This window comes from Schistocerca piceifrons, chromosome 8, assembly GCF_021461385.2.
Source record: "Schistocerca piceifrons isolate TAMUIC-IGC-003096 chromosome 8, iqSchPice1.1, whole genome shotgun sequence".
Classification (NCBI taxonomy): Eukaryota; Metazoa; Arthropoda; class Insecta; order Orthoptera; family Acrididae; genus Schistocerca; species Schistocerca piceifrons.
Window position 1 is genome coordinate 398,575,212 of NC_060145.1, and position 23,226 is coordinate 398,598,437.

General features: G+C 40.2%; 1 protein-coding gene across 1 annotated transcript in view; it reads right to left on the reverse strand.

Moving 5' to 3' along the window:
• Positions 1-22,367, reverse strand: part of LOC124712380 — a 167,957-nt gene extending 145,590 nt beyond the window's left edge. Inside the window, exons 1-2 of the mRNA XM_047242676.1 lie at positions 22,278-22,367; positions 7,261-7,391 (exon numbers count right to left, since the gene is read on the reverse strand). The gene's annotated coding sequence lies outside the window, so the exon portion shown is untranslated. The remainder of the gene's footprint in view (positions 1-7,260; positions 7,392-22,277) is intronic.
• Between the last annotated feature and the right edge of the window lie 859 nt (positions 22,368-23,226).

Below are 23,226 nucleotides of genomic sequence, written 5' to 3' on the forward strand. Positions count from 1 at the left end.
CAACAACAATTCATTTGTTTCAGGTTGCTACCAACCTAGCCCAACATACAATGCAGTGTGTACAGGCACTGTCATCATCGTTCTGTGTTGTTTTTGCTGTGCTGAGTTTTGCTTCATGTATTGTTCACTCCAGGTGCCATGTCTGCTTTCATACATCAAAGATTACTCAATGCTTTCTGCTAAAGCAATCAGTGCAAACTGACTGTGACAGAAAGGCATTAATGCCAATCATGAACCTTTGATTTTTATCGACTGAACTATCCTCGATCAGCAACCGCGCCAAGTGCCTTTTCAGAGTGCATGAATAATATATAACCACATGCATTCTTCCACAGCTTGCATGTATGATCCACTGAAATCAGCATACAGAGGACAATTATAAAACCAAAGCTAAGTTTCTTATAATTTTAATATTGTTCAATGAATTACAGTCATTTCTAACAACACTAAATAAGCTCAACAGCACAATAATAATTTATTTTCACTTGCTGTTTTTGAGATTATTATCCAACTCCAAAATACATTCAAATGGATGTACAATATTGCAAGAACTCATCACATCTGACAATTAACTAACAAATGGGAAGAAAATTTATTAAATGCTTCTACATAACTGAATTTCATTTTATGATAACAAAGGCAACAGAAGCAGCAGACGACTTGTGTCGCAAGACCCGCAGCAGTATAACTTCTTTTTATAACTTACTGTATCCATCTGTGCGGAACTGATTGAGGTCAGTGAAGTATTATAAATTTATAAAATAACTGTTACAGCTTCATTCACTGAAGTAGTAAATATTAATTCAGAAGTGAAACATACTTTTTTAAAATAACTGACTTCACCTCGACAATGCTATCCACATTCATCAGATACAAAAGGACGAGACAAGTGTGGTATCATTTTAATCTTCTGTATACTTTCTAAACTCATGCTCAAATTTCCTTTACAATATGTGCATGGATTCTTTGCCTTCTGGCCCAGTGAAATTATTTTCCAGTCAGGTGCTCCTGGAGCATTAGCATTATCAGGCAACAAAAGTTCTGATTCTTCTCATTTTGAGTAGCTGCACACATCCTCTGTGTGTCTCAGTATTCACAAGCTCATCTGGATTCTGGTCTATAGGAGTATCATACATGATTCCCGAAAGAATATAACCAGGATTCTTTTCAGAGACTGTTGTATTTTGAATTCTATCGACAGGTTCTCAATACACAGCCAGTGCACTTATTGTAAAGGCTAATCACATTTCATATCCTATAACAACAGTCATCCTCAACACTAGGTGTGGCAAGCACCAACCAGGAGTAAGTGAAACTAAAGTAGTAATTCACTAAGAGAGAAGGAAATCGGCGACTTCCGGTCAATAGTACTGAACTAAAGGAGTAAACTTCTCCAGAAGTAAATTTTTCATTTACTTCTGAAGTAAATTTATTTACTCCATTACTGCTGGAGAGCACCACTGAAGAGTACATTACTATGTTAGTAACTTAAGGAGGAAATTTACTCCTAGGCCAAAATTTACTCCTAGGCAGTAGTAGGAGTATAGTACGAGAGTAAGGTGCGATCTTTGAGTTCTGTGAGTTAAGTGTCGAATTCTATGGATTACCTGGACTACGAAGAATATATGGAGATGGAGGAGAGTGAACATCCCAAAAATGAGGGTTGTAATGGAGAGAAGAGACCCATTTGTGATGTCAGGAACAGTAATTTCAAAGAGCGGTTTGGGTTTCGTAAGGAATCTTTTGAGTTGCTGCTTGGTATGCTGGAGCCGTTAGTGCAGCATAATCCTGATAGGAACCGTGCGTGCTTTGTCTCCTAGGCTGCAACTTCTTTGTGGACTGCCAATCTTTCGCACAGGTATTTATCAAATTGTAGCAGGAGATCTCATTAATATCCATCGTACTACTGCTGGAAGAGCTTTTCACAGTGTGATGAACGCTTTAATTGCCTTAAAGCCACTGTATGCATCCATGCCACAGAGCCAAGAAAATATATCAAAGAACAAAAGGGAATTCTATCAAACTGGTGGAATCCCAAATGTCATAGGGGCCATAGATTGTGTACATATTACCCATACTTTGTCCTTCTGGAGCACAAGCAGAACTATAAAGAAATTGTAAGAATTTCTTTTCTATTAATACAAAAATCATTTGTGATGCCAATATGAAGAATTTGATTGTGGTAAGCCGTTAGCCAGGTTCTACGCAATATGCATGCATTGGGGACAATTGTAGAGTTGCTCCAAAATTTGAAAGTGGATAATATGACGGGTTGCTTGTTGGAGATAGTGGATGTGCTGTCTCCAAACATCTTATGATGCCTGTGTTCTGAGCCCACACAGGAGCCAAACGGCACTACAATAGAGCCTATATTGCTACCAGATGTGTAATAGAGGGAGCATTCAGTGTTTGGAAGAAATATTTCCAAATTCTCACTACAACAATGCAATTTAAACCAAACAAGTGTGGGAATAAATGATAATTAATTGCAACCCTCACCTGCTATTTCGAGAATAGTTACTATCTTCATATATAGTTAAATGGCTACTCGGCCATTGACCTTCGTCTGTGCGAGTGCACACAGGTTGCCCAAACTCTTATGGGAATTGTCAACGTAAGTGGGCGCGAGTAACGAATGCATGGGCAAAGTATCTATTAGAAACATTATGTATGTAGATTGTGGACATTTGGGAATGTGGACCTCACTGGAAGCGTGCACGGGGTAAGTCCCTGCAGTCACGCTATTCGTCTGTGTCCTCAGTGACTCAGATGGATAGAGCATCTGCCATGTAAGCAGGAGATCCCGGGTTCGAGTCCCAGTCGGTGCACATATTTTCAGCTGTCCCCATCAAGGTATGTCAACAACACCTGTCGGCAGCTGAGGGTTTCAATTAACTATCATTTATTCTAGAGAAGCTGCACGGTCATCGATGGTATCTGTTCTTTCGAGAACAGTTACTATCTTCATATAAAGAGTGGGAATGTTATTGTGGCTGCTGCAGTTCTTCACAACTTTGGAATAAAAGTTAGAGATGTGTTTCATCCTGATGCTGTGGCGGTGAATGACATCGAACAATATGTACTTCAGCCAGAAGCAGATGCTGCAGTTATATAGTTTATAGTTACGTTCTTTCTTTCTCATTTTTTGGCTAGGGGTTAAAATTCTCATTTTATTTCTTAATTGAGTATACAAAGTCATACAATGTTTCAATTATTTCCCTAAAAAAAGACTCCTTTTGTAATGTCCCAAATTCAGATAAATATTAGAATGTGGAATTAACAAAAATTTGCATTGAATCTGAAATGATAAACAAATATTATGTCGTACAAGAAATAACAAAATATTAACAATTTGAAAAAATATCACGGCAATAAAAAATGTTTTATACATATGAATATTTTCTTATTCATTCACAGAAACCCAAATTTCTCAACCACATTGAATGAAGAACTGGAACGTGAAGTTTGCTCCATTATGTTCTTGAACTTATTCATAACTTCAATTATAAAATTTTAAGGATATGCTCTTCTTCCATGATTAATCTTTGTCTTTCTATTAATAACATTTTTGCATTGTATTCCTCTCGCATTAAAAGCATTTTTAAGAAATGAAGCTAGTTGGCTTTCTTTCAACAACTCTTGGTTCTTCACTACAACCGCACATTCTTTCCTCCTTTTGCTGGGCACATCTTCTGATAAGCTCCCATAAGAGAGTGCAGGCTGTGGTTCATGACTGTGGGATAAAGTTCCACCTCCAGCAGTTTCATTGCTGCCTTCAGAGTAGTTATCATCATCGAAGTTGCTTGAAAGTATCACATTATCTTCAGATGTGTCATTGTTGTTAACTCCAGCTATCACCTCGAAAACTTGTAGGATCATATCAACAACCATTTGGCTTATATCGTCGATCTTTGTCTCACCTACTCCACTGCCAGTTTGAAACTGTTCTAGATTACATTTAGCTTTGATTTTCTTTGCTTTCGCTTTCATGTCCTTCCAAACTACTTTAAGCTGCTCTTGTGATCTTTGTGTAAGAGCTTCTGGATTGTAATCAACATGTATTTTTTCCGAAGCATCCTTTTTTCTTTTTAGCATATGACATCGTGCTTTTTAGATTCAACAGTAGTTATGTACTTTTTCATTATTTCAGCAGTCTGCTATTTTTCATTTTCTGGTATGTTTTTTGAACGTTTCTTGGCTACCTCCATGTTGCTGCTAACTCGTATCTCAAACGGGCGCTTAAATTAATACGCCAACCAACAATGGTGGGGTTAATAATAGATTCATCCATTAACAGCAGGTTTCGTTTTCATAATACACAGATCTTATCATTAATTAGTACAATAGCAATCAGATTTTCCCCTGTTGATAATTCAATTTAAAAATCCTTTCTAGGTTCGAAAATTAAAGCAATGAACATAAATCACCCAAAAGGTAATGCAATAATGTCTGCCAACAATCAATATTCTACAAGAGAGAATGTAATGCACATGCCAGCAGTGTGCAGAAATGGCTTACTTCTTTAGTAAAAAGGCGTTACTGCTTTAGTTACAACTAAAGCAGTAAATAGAAACTGAGCTCTCCAACAGTTACTAAAAGAGTATTTACTAAAGAAGTAATTTACTAAAGTAGTCCAGACTAAAGAAATAGGAGTTGCTACAAGAGTAATTTATAGTAGTTTGGTGCTCGTCACCCCAGGAGTTAAATGTCATAAGGGTTACATCCAATTAGCCTAATAACCTCAAAAGTGTGTATTCAAAACTAATACCATTTGTTCTCATCATTTTTTCTTGTCACTCCCTCCATATCATGAGTAAAGGGGCTATAGGTGTCCTAACTTGAACAGTGTGTTGCTCCCTCTCCACCTATATGACAATGTTTTGGTTTTCAGTCTAAAGACTTGTTTGATACAGCTCTCCAAAATAGTTAACCAGTGTAAGTCTCTTCATCTGTGTGTAACTACTGCAAGCTTTATCCACTTCTACTTGTTCATTGTATCAGGCTTAATCCCCCCCACTGTTCTTAGTTCTTACCACATACATTCCTATTCCAATATGTCTTGGTGTGTATCCAATCAACCTATCTTGTTATTTAGTCAACTTGGGCCATAAATTTCTTTTCTTCATAATTTGGTTCAGTACCTTTTAATTAGTTACCCAAGACCATCCAGAATTCTCCAGCAGAACCATATTTCCAAAGCAATTCTCCTCTTCCCTCATGTAGGATCACACACCAAAAAAATATTTTCTAAAAGTCTTCCCAATATATAAAAAGCAGAGTGTATGCATTTGTCTGTGATCTCCTTACAAATCGCTGGATAGATTTAAACCAAATTTGACACAGAAACAGCAGGCCTTACAAGTATCAACACTGTAGGGTTTATTATCTCCTAGCTCCAATAAGAGTGAGGATACCAGCAAAAATATGTTTCTTCCAGCCCCTGGTGTACAGGGTGCCCTGCATGACAGGCACGTTGTGTGAGAATAGTATCGGCATGCCAAATCAACCTGCTTTACAGGGTTGCCTACATGTCAGCGACAAGAAATGGTTCTCTGTATGTTTGAGTAGTATCGGCCTGATTTATGCACAAGCTTTGCATGGCAGCCTGCACATCAAGGGCAAATAAATTGTTTTCAAATCTGTGATGTGTGGCCTGCCAGCATGACAGGCATGTTGTGGGCAGTAGCATCGACTTTATATATATATATATATTTTAACTATATGGCAAGGGCTACAGGTGCTGATGAGGATAGCTGAGGACAGTTTAAGATGGACAGAGGAAGGGATGGACAGAGCGAGGGGGAGGAGGAAAGACAAAGAGAGAGGAGAAGATGGAAAGAGAGAAGAGGAGGAGGATAAGGTTAGAGGGAGAGAGGAGGAAGATATGGTCAGAGAGAGGGGGAAGAAGTCATGGTCAAAGAGACAGGGTGGAGAAAATGGACAAAGAGAAGTGGAGGAGGAGATGAACGGGCAGAGAGAGAGGGGGAGGAGACCGATACAGGTGTGAGGATGAGGTAGACACAGAGTGTGGGAGCAGGAAGCATGTTCAATATATGTGTCAAACACATACCCGGGCCAAGCCACAAGGAAAAGGCTAGTAATCACTATACTGAGTTATGGTTCTGTCTGTAGTGACAAGGATATAAAAAACAAACTTTCTTAGCTTCTGTACCTGTGATACGATGATGTAGTTATGTTCGCAAAATGTGCATTGTTGATTGCCATCTAATCCAGCTTTGGACTTCAACCTTTATGTTTCAGGGGAAACTGCAAGTGTGCCCCACTGTCTGTACAGCACTCTATCATTTCTAATATAATATAAATGGATAGATAAGTAATCTATTCACCAAGTGGTGGCGCACACACACACACACACACACACACACACACACACACACACACAAGGATTTAACTTTTACAAGCTTTGGGAGCCAGTGGCTCCTTCTTCTGGCAGATGAACTGAAAAGGAAGAGGGGTGGAGGAAAAGGACTGGAGAGGTTTAGCGAAAGGGCTACAGTTCAGAAAAGTCACCCAGAACCCCAAACCCAGGTCAGGGGAGACTTACTGGATGGGATAAGAAGGAAATATATCATTTCTGGTACAGGAGGATATTATTAAGGATTTACTATCTGATTGTGTCACTTACTCCTAGAAGAAGAAGAAGAAGAAGAAGAAGAAGAAGAGAAAAAGCTAACATGACTCATCATTTAAATGTATCTAGATATTACTAATCATCCATCTTCGCTGTTTGTTCCCATACAGGAATTACCATTATCATCATCAAATCACCATATGATCCACAGACGAAGTCATCCTGAAACTTGCCCTATTTTCGATATAGTTGTAAAATATATTGATCCATGTTCTAATTCCCACTCTGACTAAACTTTCTCTAAATAGAAATTTAGTTAAGTAAGTCTGGTCAGGACGACAAATCATATACGAATACAATGTTTTAGGTGTTGAATCCTGCCATTGGCTAGTCATTGTTGCAGTTCGTAGTGAAATAAAGTGCTGTTGCTTCTCTATTCTTTATTGGCATTTAGCTAACTAAGCATTTTTGTTAGGATTTAAAGTAACACACACACACACACACACACACACACACACACACACACACAGTTTAGGCCTATTAACCAAACAGCAAAAGCACTTAGATTTATTAAAAAAAAGCTATGAAGTCTACATGATATTGCTCTCTCATGTACACATTAGCAGTTGTCTGCCTTTCTTGAAGTGAACTAGGGCAAGAATACTCACCACTGTGGTGCTTCAATCAGAAGGGCCTACTGCCAGACACCAATAGCAGAGGAGTTAGCAAAAGCATCTGAAGTAATGGGAATATGCCCATTCAGCTTTAATGTTTATTTGTTGGAGTGGTGTGCTCCTTCCTGCAAACAGTGAGACACAAAACTGCAGCTCAGATCACTGAATACAAAACAAGACTGGAGACACCAGCAAGCATAGGAAATCCAACCATGAACTTTCCCGAGATTACTAGAATTAAGTGCCACAAGTGCGCACACCCATTTCTGGCATCTGCCTTTGGCCGAAATCATCATCAATTGACAGAAGGACACGAAGGGCACAGAAATTGGAAATCCTATCATCACTGCTGGAGAATTCTCTCAAACAGAAACAAAAACATAAAAAGTAGAAGGAAAACAGAAGGGAAGAGAGGAAAAAGACAACTTTATCATCTAGATCTGAATAACATTCTGCAAAAAGAATATTGTTCCTAGCTCCTTATAAAACGGGTTCAGCAAAAAGCATTTCCTCAGGGTGTGACTGTTATTTTAATGATGACAGTGTGATAAATGTACATAATGGTGGCACGAGGACTATACAGATTAGAAAGGTGCAGGATGTTACAACGTGTCACTTGTTATATAGCTATAACTTTTATTAACTGCAGCAGAACTGCAACATCAATATAAAATGATATTTGACTTCTACCCACTTGTTTAATATTTATAACGAACAGTATAATGCCAACAGTAATGTGGACTCATTCATGTACAGTAAAAGTATATTACTGAAGCATGTTTGCGTACAGTTGCTCTAAGCCCTGCCAAAATCTAGTTGTAACTAACTGTATTAATGTGAAAATTATTGCTAGTGGCAGGCATTCTTGACCCTTGATTAACTGACTAAAACACTGCTGGATCCAAAACACCAGCCACAGTTAAATATCTGATCCATGTCTGCAAAACATAGCTTGTTTTGTAGCCAGAGGTGAGTCTTGCATAACAATTACTGCCACAGCCATTACTTAAGTGCTGCTCTCTTGTGGCTAAATAATTTCAGTGGTCTTCCGCCTTTGTGCAGCGACCGGAAAGAATTAAAATATACAGATATTGAACAAGTACCAACTGTTTTCAGTTCTGTCATAGTGCAATGATCAGAACCACATGAAAATTTTATTTGGTATTTTCTCAGCATGGAATTACTTCTGCTTTGATGATTTTTTTTTTTTTTTTTTTTTTTTTTTTTTTTTTTTTTTTTTTTTTTTTTTTGCACAATGGTTATTTTTTACATATTATAAATTAACTCTGTTTTTGAGTTTGCTAAGAACTATAATTAACATCAAAACATTTTGGGAAACCAGTAATTTTTACCACAGTTTTTTGTGCTGTCTTCACAGAAATCTAGTTTCGTGTATTTGTTTCAATTCATAAATGGAATTAGCAAAGTTTTTAGCTCAACAGAATAAAAGATAATCAGCAGGTTTTATTTAAAGCTATTTATTCACTGCCTTGTAATATATTGCACCAGTCAAAATGCAGCCCCACTGTGAATGTTTTCTCGAACATGGGAGGAGTTGGCTGACATTTGTAAGCATCTGGGCATCACCCTATCTACTATCAAATGATTGGCAGCTGCTACGAATCAGTGTGCTGGAAGAGCTCCCGAGAGCCACGTACCTGTCATACATGTACCAGAGGTGTCTCAGATACTATTGTCTCCTGTGGGTTCAGTCTTCTTTACAGAAAATACAGAATCTGTAACTACCGTCCATTTGACTGCGAGTAGTGTGTCAATGGTAGATCTAGGCATCCCGTACAGGGTGGACGGGAACCAGGGAGGACTCAGAGTGTTAAACTGATTTCCCCCTAATCAACAACTCTAAGGTGCTGTCTTTCACTGAAACCGAGCCTGAGCCAGTGAGACTCACTTCACTTGTTTTGAGGAAACCTGTTTGTCCGGTATCAGGAGTGGGCAAACACTAAAGGGTGGAGGTCTATTAATCGTCTGCACTTCAAACGTACTGTGAATAATGGTATCCCTAAGGGAAATGGCAGCAAGGGAAAGGAAAGGACACCAGATGCACTCAGTGTGTATGCCTGAGGGCCTCATTAAACTTGAGGCTACTCCAGCAGTCATTGAGGGAACAGGGCACAACCCACGGTAGATTGTGGCACGTGTTGGAACAAATGACGGCTCCATGGTCATTCTTGAGTCATTCCAGTGACTGGTAGAGGAGGCTGAAATACCAGCCTTGGCATGGAGTTTCAACGAAGCTCACAATTTGCAGCATTGTCCCCAGAACTGGTTTTGGCTCTTTGGTTCTGAGTCGATTGAAAGGACTGAACCTGAGACTTCAAAGGTTCTGTGACAAGTTAGGCTGTGACTTCCTGGACTTGCGCGATAGGGTTGAGAACTGTAGGGTCCCCCTTAAAAGGTCAGGTGAGCACAACACATCAGATGGTGCTACTCAGGTAGCTGATTGTGTGTGGGTTGCATGAAAGGGTTTTTAGGTTAGGCAACTCTCCATCCAATTCATATAATGATAGCTGTAGGAAACCCACAAATATCAGTGTGATATCGAAACAAATGCCTCACACAGGAGAGAGTGTTCCATCCTAATGGTAAACTGCCTGAGGCATTCACAAAAAAGTGCCAGAGTTTGAAGCGCTCATGAGAAGCAGGCAAGTTCACATAATACTAGGCACAGAAAGCTGGTTGAAACCTGAAATTGATAGCAGTGAGATTTTTGGGAAAATTTTAAGTATATATCAAAAGGACAGGCAAATGGAAAATGAATGCAGTGTATTTGTCGCAACAGACGAGAAACTCAAGTCCACTGAAATAGAAATTGAAGCAGCATGTGAGATTGTTTGAGCAAGACTCAGTATCAGGGGGTGGGCATAAAATGATAATTGGGGTCTTTCTATCACCCACCAGACTCATCTCCTGAGGTCACTGAAAACTTTAGAGAAAACCTCAGTTCACTTGCACGTAAATTCCCTAATCATACAGTAATCATCCAACAATTTTCTTGGGAAAATTACAGTTTTCTTAGTAGTGACCGTGGTAAAACATCCTGCAAAACTTTATTAATTGCCTTCTCTGACAACTACCTACAAGGGTGGTTTGAAAAGTTCTTGGAACGGAATAGAAAAAAAGTACTTACATCACTGAAACTTTTTTTTATTTTTCAATGTAGAATAATGCACTTGGTCCAACGATGTTCCAGTGCCTTGATCCTATCTCGAAAGTGAGTTTCCTCCATGCCTGCAAAACAGTTGTCAACTCCGGCTATTAATTCTTCATTTGAGTGAATCTTCGTCCACCAAGAAAAATTTTCAGTTTTGGGAAGAGACGGAAGTCTGGCGGAGCAGAATAAGGCAGGTGTGGCAACAATTAATACCTTAGTTCATGTAATTTTGCCTTTGCAATGACACTTGTGCGGACAGGTATTGTCTTTATGGAAGGTAACTTTCCTCCTAGCTAAACCAGGCCTTTTTTCATGTATCTTTTGTTGTCATTTGTCCAGGAGGTTAGCACAGTATTCTCCAGTAATTGTTTGCCCAGTGGGAGATAATCTACTAACAGAATCCCCTACATATACCAAAACACTGATGCCAAGACCTTTCCTGCCAAAGGAATTGTCTTTGCTTTCTTTGGTGGCGGAGAAACATCATGTCTCCACTGCTTTGTCCGTTGTTTTGTCTTTGGGGTATAGCAGTGCACCCAAGTTCCATCTGTGGTCACAAACTGGCACAAAAAATCTTGTTCGCTTCTCCTAAAACGGGCCGAACATTGTTCCGAATGTCCTTTCTCACGTGTTTTTGATGCAGCGTCAAGAGTCGCGGCACCCATCTTGCAGATAATTTTTTCATTTCTGATTCTTCAGTTAAAATGTGATATACCCTTTCAGATGACATCTGGCAAGCTTGAGGAATTTCACACACTTTCAATCAGCTATCCTCCATGACCAATTTGTGCACTTTTGCAATGATTTCTGGAGTAGTGACACATCCTGGCCGACTACTGCACAAATAATTATCTAAGCTCTCTCAACCAAATTTAAATTCATTTTTCCATTTGGTAACAGTTTAATATGAAGGAGCAGAGTCCCCCAGTGTATTCTGGAAATTGACATGAATATCCTTTGCTTTCATATGTTTCTTTATGAAGTACTTAATCACTGCTCGAATCTCAATTTTTTTCCATCTTCGCAAATAACTACTCGGGAACAACAACAGTGCCACATCACTGCCACAACTCTCTTCCAAGAGCACTAACATGGCATGCATTTACAGGCAACAGTCCAATGAATATCACTCGAACAACTCGTTGCACTAGCACTGACCTCTCACGGTAATTCTGACAACTTTTCAAACACCCTCGTAGAACATATAGTTAGGAACCCCACTCATGATGGAAATATGCTGGATCTAATAGCAACAAATAGACTTGACCTATTTGATGATGTGCACATCGAAACTGGTATCAGTGACCATGATGCAGTTATGGCAACAATGATTACCACAGTGCAAAGGGCGACTAAAACAAGCAGAAAGATGTATATGTTCAGTAACGTAGATAAAAAATCTGGTAGTGTCATACCCCAGTGAGGAACTTGATACTATCAGCATGGGGCAGGAGCATGTAGAGGAACTCTGGCTCAAGTTTAAAAGAACAGCTGACCATGCACTGGATAGATATGTACCCAGTAGAGCAGTTCACAACGGAAGGGAACCTTCACTGTATACAGTCGCCGTAAAAAAAAAAAACTTCTAAAGACACAGAGATTACTGCAAACTAGGTGTAAGACAAAGCACAGGGCTGTAGACACAGAAATGCTGAATGAATCCTCAAAGTCAACCAGCATGGATTTCGAAAACATCGATCATGTGAAACCCAACTTGCATTTTTCCCACATGACATGCTGAAAGCTTTGGATCAACCTGCAGATGCAGTATTTTCAAAAAGCATTTGACTCAGTACCACACCTACGCTTATTGTCAAAAGTACGACCATATGGGGTATCTAGCAAAATTTGTGACTGGATTGAAAACGTTTTGGTAGAGATAACACAGCATGTTATCCTGGATGAAGAATCAACATCAGATGTATAAGTAACTTCAAGTGTGTGCCAGGGAAGTGTGTTGGGACCCTTGCTGTTCAAGTTGTATAATAATGACCTTGCATACAACATTAACAGTAAAATTAAGCATTTTTTGCAGAGGATTCAGTTATCTATAATAAATTACCATCTGAAAGAAGCTGCATAAATATTCAGTCAGATCTAGGTAAGGTTTCAACGTGGTGCAGAGATTAGCAACTTGCTCTAAACGTTAGAAATGTAAAATTTTGCACTGTACAAAACAAAAAACCGTAGTATCCATTGACTATAATATCAATGAGTCATTGTCGGAATCAGCCAGCACTTTGTAGGGATATGAAATGGAATGATCACATAGTTTCAGTCATGGGTAAAGCAGGTGGTAAACTTCATTTTATTGGTAGAATACTGGAGAACTGCAATCAGTCTACAAAGGAGATTGCTTGCAATCACTCACGTGACCCATCCTAGAATACTGCTCAAGTTCGTGTGACTCAAACGAGATAGAACTAACAGAGGATAAGGAACGTATACAGAATATCTATCGCTTATATATGGATCATAAGGATAATTTTAGAATAATTCCTGCCCACACAAACACATTAAGTCATTCTCCCCATGCTCCATACATGAATGTAATAGGAAGTAAGCCAAATAACTGGTACAATGGGACATACCTTCTGCCATGCACCTCACAACGGTTTGCAGAGTACATCTACATGTATGTTAATGCTTCTGTGCACAGAATGAGATTAGTTGAACTCAATTCTTTTTCCACTAACACCTAAAATCAGTAAACTGTAGCTGTATTTAATCCAAATCCCATATATATATATATATATATATATATATATATATATATATATATATATATATATATAGAGAGAGAGAGAGAGAGGGGGGGGGAAACATTCCACGTGGGAAAAATTATATACAAAGACAAAGATGAGGTGACTTACCGAACGAAAGCGCTGGCAGGTCGATAGACACACAAACAAACACAAACATACACACAAAATTCTAGCTTTCACAACCAACGGTTGCCTCATCAGTAAAGAGGGAAGGAGAGGGAAAGATGAAAGGATGTGGGTTTTAAGGGAGAGGGTAAGGAGTCATTCCAATCCCGGGAGCGGAAAGACTTACCTTAGGGGGTCCTTTTTTCCCCCTAAGGTAAGTCTTTCCGCTCCCGGGATTGGAATGACTCCTTACCCTCTCCCTTAAAACCCACATCCTTTCATCTTTCCCTGTCCTTCCCTCTTTACAGATGAGGCAACCGTTGGTTGTGAAAGCTAGAATTTTGTGTGTATGTTTGTGTTTGTTTGTGTGTCTATCGACCTGCCAGCGCTTTCGTTCGGTAAGTCACCTCATCTTTGTTTCATTATATCATATGTGTATACAACTGACTGCTGGTCTCATATGAATGTCTCAGCACTGGGTTAAGTTACAACATTGCAACTAACATGATTGTTTTCAGAAAAGTATCCTCTACAACATTATCTATTACACAAAATACCCTTAATTAAAAAAAAAAAAAACAGTCAAAATTACCTCCAAAGTTTGGTATCCAAATTTTCAAAAATCCACTTTTTAGGCCCAAAAATAACAAACAAGGAGTAATTTATGAGTGTCCATTTTTTTTCCTATAGTTAGATATCATACACTACTAGCCTCATATAGAGCAAGAACACTTACAAATGTTTCCTCCATTTTTTACGAATTTTTGAAATTTGAAAATTTTCATTTTTTGTAAAGTTTGGAGTTAGTTATCACAGGTGGGACTGAATATAAAAATATGATTTTTGCACAGTTTGTATGCCTATATGATAGCAACATACTGTAAAAATTTCAACATTGATATCTGACTGTGAACAAAGATATGAATTTTTGAAAATGATGAGATAATTCACATTACTCTACCTGATCTTACGGCTTGGGTAGCTCAGTTGGTAGAGCACTTGCCCGCGAAAGGCAAAGGTCCCGAGTTCAAGTCTCGGTCTGGCACACAGTTTTAATCTGCCAGGAAGTTTCATATCAGCGCACACTCCGCTGCAGAGTGAAAATCTCATTCTGGAAACATCCCCCAGGCTGTGGCAAAGCCATGTCTCCGCAATATCCTTTCTTTCAGGAGTGCTAGTTCTGCAGGGTTCGCAGGAGAGCTTCTGTAAAGTTTGGAAGGTAGGAGACAAGGTACTGGCAGAAGTAAAGCTGTGAGGACGGGGCGTGAGACGTGCTTGGGTAGCTCAGTTGGTAGAGCACTTGCCCGCGAAAGGCAAAGGTCCCGAGTTCGAGTCTCGGTACGGCACACAGTTTTAATCTGCCAGGAAGTTTCATATCAGCGCACACTCCACTGCAGAGTGAAAATCTCATTCTGGAAATTATCTCCTGCACTTTTCCAGTGTCACACGATCTTATATCGCTAACTACAAACCTCTCCCCACCCCCATACTTTCTCCGTTCTATGCCTGTTCGCACCCACTAAATCCACCTCATCCAGTCACATCTGCCGTCCCCCTTACGCTCATCCGCCCTCAAATCTGCTACCCACAGTAATATACATATATTTATTATTGATTAGCTATTCTCGACTTGACCCTTCACTTCTCGCCAATTTTAGTGAGTTTTCGTCTTCCACTATCGACTTCTTCCTCAGATTTCATCTCGTCCCCCCCCCCCCCCCCCTTGTGTACCCATTTCATCCTTTTCGTACTTTTCACATGTATTTGGGTGTATTTTTGTGTAATTTTTCGGACGTAATTCTACTTTCTTACGTAATTTTTCGGATTTTTTGCACCACCATGGATCCTTGCTCCTTCTACCTGCGTCAATACAGAAAAGTTTCCTTATCCCTAGCCAGATCCCAGTCCCACATTCTGTTCTGCATTGTTGCTTGGCTCATGAAATCCCCCCTAATGGCCTTACCCATCTCTGGTTGCCACCCCTCCTTCCACAATGACCTCCACCTGCTCAGATTCTGCTAATCCTTAGACCTCACCAACATAGTAATGGAAAACCATATCAACCAAGCCCAATTCTCCTTGCAGTACCTTCTCTCCATCCGCAAAATTCTCCTGCTATGTAATACCAAATTCCTGAAACCCATAACTCACATTGAAACTCTTGCCCTGCAGGAACTTGAGCAACATGTACAACGCCACCTCAAAAAGCTCTCCATCCTACTCACTTCCTACTCTCGCCTCGGAGTACCGCTGTCCACCACTTCTACAACCTCCAAACCTCCCCCACGCCCCCTCGTAGCTGACAAACCCTGTCTCGCTGACCTACTACACTTACTCCATCCTCCAAAACTTCCTCCCACCACCACACAGAACCCAGAGCCTAAACAGACCCTCCAGAAGCCTTAGCCTTACAGAAATATCAGACCTTTCAAAAGGCCACACCTTTTGTCCCACTCCCAAATTCAACCATGCCGGACTAGTTAAAGACCTTCTCTTCTTCTCCCGGACCCTACAGTGGAAACACTTTTTCGCCACCAACCCGACCAATCACACTCAACCAAAGACCAATATTGAACCTTGCCTATCTCCATTCACTCCTCCATCCAACCGGAATCCAACCCACTGCCTCCAAACCACCCCCTGTTAACTTTCCAGAATTTCTTAACCTCGAACCTTGCATCAACATCATTCCCCAAATCCCTCAACATGCAAACTAGTCTTACATCTGCAGAAAGAACCGTAGTGCACCATGTAAAAACAGATCCCGACCATATAAACCTAACTGCTGACAAAAGCTCCACCACCGTTGTTTTGGACCGCAAGAATTACGTGGCGGAAGGACTCCATCAGCTGTCAGATACTTCCACCTACAAACCATGCCACAGTGATCGCATTCCAGTAATCCAAAAGGATCTCCAGTCACTACTCAAATCCTTAGGCCCATCCCAGAACATCTCCCCAGAGTTCATCTCTCTACTTACCCCTACCACTCCCCGCACTCCCACCTTCTACTGGCTTCCTAAAGTCCATAAACCCAACCATCCAGGACATCCCATGGTGGCCGGTTACTGTGCCCCCACTGGAAGAATCTCTGCTCTCGCAGACCAACACCTTCAACATATTACCCGGAACCTATCCTATATCAAAGATACCAACCATTTCCTCAACCGACTCTCCACAGTTCCTGTCCCTTTACCACACGGTGCCCTGCTCGTTACTATTGATGCCACCTCCCTGTACACTAACATTCCTAATGCCTTACAGCTATCAAACACTACTTTTCCAGACGCCCTATGGATTCCAAACCAACAACCTCCTTCCTAGTCTCCATGACCAACTATATCCTTACCCACAATTACTTCTCCTTTGAAGGCATTACCTACAAACAAATCCGTGGTACAGCTATGGGCACCCGTATGGCACCATCCTATGCTAACCTATTCATGAGCCACCTAGAGGAATCCTTCCTAAAAACCCAGAATCCTAAACCCCTCACCTGGTTCAGATTCATTGATGACATCTGTGCTATCTGGATTGAAGGCGAGGACACCTTATTCACATTCCTCCAGACCCTCAACAACTTCCCCCCATTTGCTTCACCTGGTCCTACTCAACCCAACAAGCCATCTTCCTAGATGTTGACCTTCACCTCAGAGATGGCTACATCAGTACCTCTGTCCATATCAAACCTACTAACCACCAGCAACATCTCCACTTCGACAGCTGCCACCCATTCCATACCAAGAAGTCCCTTCCGTACAGCCTAGCCAATTGTGGCCACCACATCTACAGTGACGAGCAGTCCCTCTCAAAATATACCGAGGATCTCACTGAAGCCTTCACTGAGCGTAATTATCCTCCCATCCTTCTAGAAAAACAAATCTTCTGCGCCTTATCTTCCCAGTCTCCCACCAACTCTCAAAGTCCCACAGTCCGGTCACAAAGGAGCATTCCCCTCGTAACTCAGTACCATCCAGGACTGGAGCAACTGAATTACATTCTCCGCCAGTGTTTCGATTACCTCTTGTCGTGCCCTGAAATGAGAAATGTTCTGCCCACTATCGTTCCCACCCCTCCTACCGTGCTATTCCGCTGTCCACCAAACCTACACAATATACTCGTCCATCCTTACACAACCCCTGCTCCCAATCCCTTACCACATGTCTCATACTCCTGTAATAGACCTAGAATCAAGACCTGTCCCCTACATCCTTCTACCACCACCTACTCCAGCCCGGTCACTAACATCACCTATCCCATCAGAGGCAGGGCTACCTGTGAAACCAGTAATGTGATTTACAAGCTAAGCTGCAACCACTGTGCTGCATTCTATGTAGGCATGACAACCAACAAGCTGTCTGTCCGCATGAATGGCCACCGACAAACTGTGGCCAAAAAAACAAGTGGACCACCCTGTTGCTGAACACACTGCCAAACATATCCCTCATCTCAATGACTGCTTCGCAGCCTGTGCCATATCAATCCTTCCCACCAACACCAGCTTTTCTGAATTGCGCAGGTGGTAACTTTCCCTGCAATACATCCTAGTTCCCGTAACCCTCCTGGCCTCAACCTTCGTTAGTCACTGTCCTCACCCATCCAGCCTCCTCCCTGTTCCCATTCCAGCACTACACAGCCGTCATTTCACCGCCACACCCAGTCTTTTAATTTCTTTTATTTCTCTCCTTTCCACTACTTACCCCCTCCCGCACCTTCTCTCCTGCTCTCTGTCTAAACTGCAACACTTCACTGTCCGCCACTCCCAACATATTATCCCTCCCCCTCTCCCCCACAGCCTCCTCCTTACCCCCACCCAGTCGCCACTCCCATCATGCACTGGTGCTGCTGTTCGCAGTGTGGTTTCAGTTCTCTGAGACTGCAGATGTGTGTGCAAGTTGCATGTGTGTGTGTGTGTGTGTGTGTGTGTGTGTGTGTCTACTGCTGACAAAGGCCTTAATGGCCGAAAGCTTTAATTGTGTGAATCTTTTTGTTGTGCCTATCGTGACTCAGCATCTCCACTATATGGTGAGTAGCAACTTTCCTTCTCTGGTATTATTACAGTCCATCCTGGATTTTCCATTGTTTGATTGTAAAGCCACAGTCAGTTTGCTTTTTTCCATTCTTCTGAAAATAATTTGTGTCGGTATTTCGCAACCATGACTTATTAAACAGATAGTTCAGTAATATTCACAGCTGTCAGAATTTGCATTCTTTGGAACTGGAATTATTACAAATTGTTTAAGTCTGAGGGTATTTCCCCTGCCTCATAGATCTTTCAAACCAGGTGGAATAGTTCTGTCATGGTTGGCTGTCCCAAAGATATCAGCAGTTCTGATAGAAGGTAGTGTAGTCAAGGGGCCTTGTTTCGGCTTAGGTCTTCTTCTTGCAGTATCACATCATCTACCTCATCTCCATCTACTTCCTCTTCCTTCTCTATAATATTGTGTTCAAGTTTATTTCCTTTATATATAGGCCCCTGTATAGTGTCTCAATTTTATCATCACTTATGTAAATGTCAAAATATCAACAGCTTCTTTGATAATTCTGCAGTAAGTTGTTCTTCATTGCGGTTTTTTTTTTTTTGGGGGGGGGGGGGGGGGGAGGGGGGAGGGAGGGGAGGGGAAGAGACTGTCATAGTCTAGCCCACAATCCTGATTGTTGACAAGAGGTTACCAGTGTCTGGGAGAAAAAGAAGAATGAAAACGTGTGTGTCCACGTAATCATCTTTTATGAAGGTCTAAATAGTTCCCAAGCTGTAAGCAGTAGTCAATCAGAGTTTGGTCACATCATTTGACTACTACTTCATTCACTCTCACTTTTGAGGCTCCTAAATTGCTGAAGGTTAATTGCATAATGGGTCTTATGGAATATAACAAGGCAATTCTTGAGCTTTTTTTGTCCACAATGGCCCCATTGTAAGTAAAAAATTAAACAATAACCTGTCTTTCACCTAAAGATTCAATTGCCATTCGGAAGTATGCCCTTACATGCAGTATGTAAGATGGCTCAGGGTGCAGTGCAGCTGACGTAGAATCTGCACTACTATCTTCACTGCTTTGTCAATACCAATCTAAACTTTTCAGTTGCTTTAAGTTTTCTGTGTTACTGGTGTTTATGATTTTTCCCAATTGATCAAAATATTGTGTAAAATACCTGTACAAACAAAGGTCTTCACAGCAACCATTTTGGAAAGACAATAATTAAACACAGATGAATAATGAATGACTTGGAGACAGCTACTATGGTAACCACTGAAGTGACTGCCAGAGGGTGCTTCCACCTGTGCTACATATTAGGGTGTCTTCCCTTTCCACTTGTGTATGGTGCACAGGAGAATAAATGCCTCTTTGTGTGCTTCAGTTAGTTGAATCTTGTTTCCACATTCCCTATGGGAACAATATGTAAAGTGCTGCAGTATTATCATAGAATTCTCACTTAATACTGGTTTTTGAAACACTATAAGCACTCTTTCATTGGATAATCACCTGAAGATCCCATTTGTCTTAGTTTAGAAGGCAAGTTCTATTGTTATGCGTTCGCCAATTTAGCTTTATTGTTGAATTTAAGGAATTCCAATATGGAAGTTTGTGACAGTATTCTATGTTGCTGGGAAAATCAAGGTCCTCAGTACAGGAAATTACATGCATTTGTGGGGTATAAGTGAATGGTTGGACATTTTTGCAGATATGATATGTGGTCTGATCTGATGACATCACTGTGTTCATTCATTTTTGACTTACAATATTTATATGCACTTAGTAACATGATCTATGAGTGAGGATGGGAACTTTTCAGACCACCACCATTAGATTTTGTTACAGAATGACAAGAGCTCAGTTTATTAATGCATTTGCTGTGCCTATTTCTGTGTACTATGAACAATGTCTGTCAACCTCACTGAAGGTCAATTTGGGGTCCTGAGAAATGTTGGAATACGAGACGCAATTCTGATCCCACAACTTATCTTAGAACATAGGTTAAAGAAGGACAACCTACATCTGCAGGTTTTGTACACCTAGAGGAAGCTTCTGACAGTGCTGACTGGAATACACTCTTTGAAATTCTGAGGGTGTTTTTGTTGTGGTCTTCAGTCCTGAGACTGGTTTGATGCAGCTCTCTGAGGTTAGCAGCGGTAATATACAATCAGTGAAAGGCTTATACAACTTGTACACAAACCAGACACCAGTCCAGCATGAAAGGGTAGCACTGGCTGAGAAGGGAATGAGATAGGATTGTAGCCTATTACTGACATTGTTCAATCTTTACATTGAGTAAGCAGTAAATAGAGGCAGAGAAAAATCTGAAGAAGCATTTAAGTTCAGGGAGAAGAAATAAAGCCTTTTTAGGTTTGCTAGTGACACTGTAACTCTGTCAGATAACATCAAAAGACTGGGAAGTGAAGTTGAACAGACCTGACAGTGTCTTGTAAGTAAGCTATGAAATGAACATTAATAAATGCTGAACAATGGTACTGGAATATAGCCAAAGTAAATCAGGAATTATAATAGGGAATGAGAAACAACCCATAGATGAATTTTGCTATTTGGGCAATAAAGTAACTGAAGATGGGCAAAATAGGAAGGACATAAAACATAGACTTTCTACGGCAGCAAAAAGATTTCTGAAGAAGAGAGATTTATTAACATCAAATATAAATTTAAGTGTTTGAAAGTCTTTTCTGAAGGTATTTATCTGGAGTGCAGCCTTGGATGGAATTGAAATGTGGACTATAAGCAGTCAACACAACAAAATACTACAACCTTAAGAAGTATGACGCTACAAAACAACAATACTGAGGAGATACTGAATAGAACTGGCGTGAAAAGAAATTTGTGTCATAACTTCAGTAAAAGAAGGGACTGGATGACAGGACACATTCCCACATTCTGAGGGACACATTTACGCATTCTGAAATATCAAGAAAACATCAATTTAGTAGGGACACAGGTGTGTGTGCGGGGGGGGGGGGGGGGGGGGGGTCCGCACTGGTAGAACAAGAGACATGTTCAGTAAGTAGGTTCAAATGTATGTGTGCCAACAGTTATTTGGAGAACAGGTTTCCACTGGATACAGTAGCATGGAGAGCTGCAACATAGCAGTCTTCAGACTAAAGACAAGAACACTAAATTTCAACTCAGTGACGAAAGTTTTCGGTCATGGAGTATGTTTAAAAACATTTCTTTGCGAGGATGAAAACAAGTAGGGCACCCAGCACTTCCCAACTTTGGTAGCCTAGGTGATTGGTTTATTGTCGCCTTTTACAGAGAACATAACTGTCAAAATTTATCTCCGACTGATTTCGAATATTTCTTGTTAAATACTCCAACAGAATGCTTGGGACGAGTCAAACAGATAGCCACATTTTAAAATTCTGTACAAAATATGAACAGAAATACATACGAAAAATAATACTGCCACGTCTATTTGAGACGTATGGGGATCCCAAACTACGAGCCTGCATTAAAACACAGCACTAACACAGACAGATAAGGTCATTTTCTATATATGTTATAAACTATTGCAGATAGAAAGGAAACATTTCTAGTTATTTGCATTTTCTGTGGAGCATAACCGCAATCTCTTGTTAAGCTGTGGAATGGGACAGTTTAAAGTTTTCATTCACTTCCGCAGGGAAAAATATGGGAAAATGCTGACAATAACTTACATTATCTTACGCCACAATAAAAAATATTTCACTGTTTTCCGTGGTCCGAATGGTCTTCGTCGAAGGCGTTAACGGCACTTCACGCTCACTTTATGACAGGCACACACATACAGACACATGATCTCTATAAGTGTGTTTAAAACAGCTGCAGAATAAAGAAACACAAGAACCTACCAAAAACAAGTATAACAATTTTGTTGTAAGATCAGATGTTTTCGAAATACACACACAGAACCAATTTCTCTAACTTCACAAATAAATCGTAATTTACAGCACAATAAGACTTTTTCATTAAATTACTTACCGCTTTCCAACGTTTTATGGCATTTAAATTCATTTATGTTTCATACAAATTTGTTTGGTTTTCCCAACAACACATAACACTGTCACAAACATATGGGTTGGAATATCTTTGAGAATCCAACAATAAGACTGTGGCAGCACAACCATTGAAAACTGGCACAAATGCAAACGACATAACTTACTTTCTCGAATTAAGTCCAATTCAAACACAAGTTTGAGTTAGCTGGTTAGTCAGTCTAATACTTCTCTACTTTGTGAATTCAAAAAGTGCTTTAGGGAGTTAATTGATGAATTTATTGACATATATAGAAGTCACACATATTTGTAGAAAATTAAGACCAAGGATTACAGCGATCCAGATAATAAGACAGCTGCTCATAAGATTTTAATACAAAAAACAAGAGCTGTTGACCCTACAGCAAGCTGCACCTTAAGGGAGGATAACGTCATTGGAAATTTAACCAAACCTGCCTGTTCTATCCGTTTGCACTTAGAAATCTCTTTCATTACATTGCTTGCATAAGGGATTGCTATCATACTTTCACCGTTATATGTCATAATATTTTGAGGCAGTATAGATTAAACGAAAATGTATTTATTCTGCAGAAGAGTGCAATCAGAACATTGCAACAGACTTGATAATGTCGCTTAAACCTCCAACTTATATTTGCACAATTCCACACAACTACATTACTTCATGTATGCTTCACAAAAAAATCACCACTGTTGCAGTGTCTGAAGGTTTCAGTCCATTTCTTTATGAAACATTACAAATGCCTGACAAGATACAAATACATTCTATTTACTAATCAATCTGATTCTTCCGACAGTACTTTTTTTCACTTCAAGTTACAGCCATATTGCAATCTATTTCATTGAAATACATTGAAGAGCCTTTTCAGTAGTTGCAGGGACAACAGTACGGATGATTGACTGATCTGGCCTTGTAA